The sequence below is a fragment of the Chinchilla lanigera genome, unplaced genomic scaffold, assembly GCF_000276665.1.
Source record: "Chinchilla lanigera isolate Chin_1 unplaced genomic scaffold, ChiLan1.0 scaffold00012, whole genome shotgun sequence".
Lineage (NCBI taxonomy): Eukaryota > Metazoa > Chordata > Mammalia > Rodentia > Chinchillidae > Chinchilla > Chinchilla lanigera.
In genome coordinates this window covers 29,320,516-29,322,785 of record NW_004955413.1, presented here as the reverse complement: position 1 = coordinate 29,322,785, position 2,270 = coordinate 29,320,516, and the positions used below count along the sequence as shown (strand labels likewise).

Here is a 2,270-nt window from a genome sequence, read left to right as displayed (position 1 = left end):
TGACGACTGGCTGCGCAGGAAGTGAGCTGACTCAGAGATTCCGCTCTGAGCCCCACACACGGAGTCTTCCGGAATTCAGGAACGGCTCCCGCTGTGATCCGGAGCACAGAGTGCAGTGGCAGGCGCTGTGCACGTCCTACGAGATTGCATCATGTTGGTAGAGGAATTCTCTCTCTGGAGTGAGATGCGTGGGTTAACATTGGGCTGACATGTTTTTAAAGACGTGGGGAATACCTGCGCAATCACGTTAAAATTAAAGAGAAGAACCAGCGATATTCAGAACAGCACATGTGATGTCGTCAAAGATGACATAAGACGCAGAGATCAGGGAAAGGTCAGAACGCCCCGAGGGCCACTCTCGGCAACGGTTATCTTTGGGTTGTGACAATGCAGAAAGCTTTCAGCTCTTTTTAGTCTTCTAGATGATCATGTTCCAAATATCTAGTCCTACAAATGCGTTCTAATGTTACAGAGGAGGAACCCACACGTGTGTTTACTCCACGGATGCAGAGCGGCATCGCAGCGGGCCAAGAGACCCGGCTGTCTGCACCGTCACTGGGACGACCAACGGCTGAGCCAGGGCTCTCGCCGGCTCTCGAAGAAGCTCCGGGGTGCTGATGGTGTCCAGGGCTGCAATGATGCTTTGTTTAAATGACTTTCCCACAGCTCACAGGCTCAGGATCTGTCCCCAGACCAGGGCCCCTTAGACGCTTCTGTCCTCTACCCTCCGTTCTCTAAACTACGGCCTCCCCCCCGTGGGCCCAGGCCCCGTGGGGTCCCCCTCCATGGGAACCCCTTCTTGGCTTCCGTCTGTCTCTCTCAGTGACCCCAGTTCACAGCTTCAAAGAGCCTGACACAGGGGCCCCGGATGTTGCTGGAGCTCGGAGGGGAGAGAGGAGAGATTGTTGTCATAGCTGTTTCCGTTTTTCCCTGGTCCGGTGGAACCCTGAAATAAGAACTGAAGCTTAGCCCCTTCAAAGCTGCCCCTCTCTTATGCTATTTCACTTCATTTTGAAGGACTTTATTCTTTCTCCACGTACGTGGGCAGAGATTTCCCACGTGCCCTGACCCCTCCCCAGGGGAACAGCACAGGCACAGTGCGTGGACCTCCACCCACGCGTCCTCTCCCAAAGCCCGCGGGACAGTGCGATGGCAGCGCAGCGTTGCCGTGGGGACGGCACCGTGCAGAATAAACCTTCTGCCCTCACATCCCCGGTGCTTCCTGTCACCCTCCACTCGCCCTTTCACTGTCACCCATTTGATCTTTTCTATAAAGTCACAGAGCTGGACCTTTCGGATTGGCCTCTGCTACCTGGTCCCAGGCACTGGGGACCCCTCCGTGTCTCTCCTGTCCTGAAGGCTCCTTTCTTCACAGCCCTGGGTGACGTCGCACGGTCCGGACGCCACAGTTTACCCACTCCCCTGCTCAAAGACCTTTCCGAGTTTCCAAGGTCAATGCTGAGTTTCGGTGAGTGACAGCAAAGCAGCTGTAAACACCCACTCGCGGGATGAGCGTGGGAGGGGTTAGCACCGCAGGAAACGGCCCACCTGCCCTCCGAAGCGGCTCTGCCTCCTCCCGCCGCGTGGCAGTGCCCGAGGCCCTGTGGCCCCGCTGTGGCTGCTCTCACAGGGGTGCACGGCGCTCACCTTAGGTGCCGCCACCGGCCTGGGCTGTCCCTCCTGCACCACCAGGCTCCGCTCCATCGGGCTCCGCTGCCCTGGGGCCCAGGTCCAAAACCACATCCTCTGGGAATAACGGACGCCCGTTGTGGCCCTGCCGCCTCCGCGGGTGGAAGGGATGACGGTTGCGTCATCCGGCCGTGCAGTGACGTCACGTTCCCGGGAGCCCCCGAGCCTTGCTCCTCACTGGTAGGACGGGCAGGGCGGGCGCAGAAACCTCAGCATGTGTGCGCGGCAGGGAGAGAGGAGCTGACGCTGCTGCGCTGACAGGAGAGCCCCGGAGGTGGCGGCGCTGGTGAGGGGCCTTGAAGGGACCCCTAGGCTTCCTTCCTTCCTTCCCTCTCTCCCTCCCTCCCTCCCTCCTTCCTTCCCTCACTCCCTCCCTCCCTCCTTCCTTCCCTTCCTCCCCTTCCTCCCTCCCTCCTTCCTTCCTTCTTTCCCTCCCTCCCTCCTTCCCTCCCTCCTTCCTTCCTTCCTTCCCTCCCTCCTTCCTTCCTTACCTCCTTCCCTCCCTCCATCCTTCCTTCCTTCCTTCCTTCTTTCCCTCCCTCCTTCCCTCCTTCCTTCCTTCTTTCCTCGCTTCCTTTCTC

At 59.1% G+C, this 2,270-nt stretch overlaps 1 long non-coding RNA gene across 1 annotated transcript; it reads right to left on the bottom strand.

Moving 5' to 3' along the window:
- Window positions 1–272: 272 nt before the first annotated feature.
- LOC102024442 lies at window positions 273–1,810 on the bottom strand. The gene is made up of 2 exons (XR_260124.2): window positions 1,648–1,810; window positions 273–946 (listed from the first exon to the last, which is right to left on the bottom strand). It is a non-coding gene; the product is annotated as an uncharacterized LOC102024442 (long non-coding RNA).
- Between the last annotated feature and the right edge of the window lie 460 nt (window positions 1,811–2,270).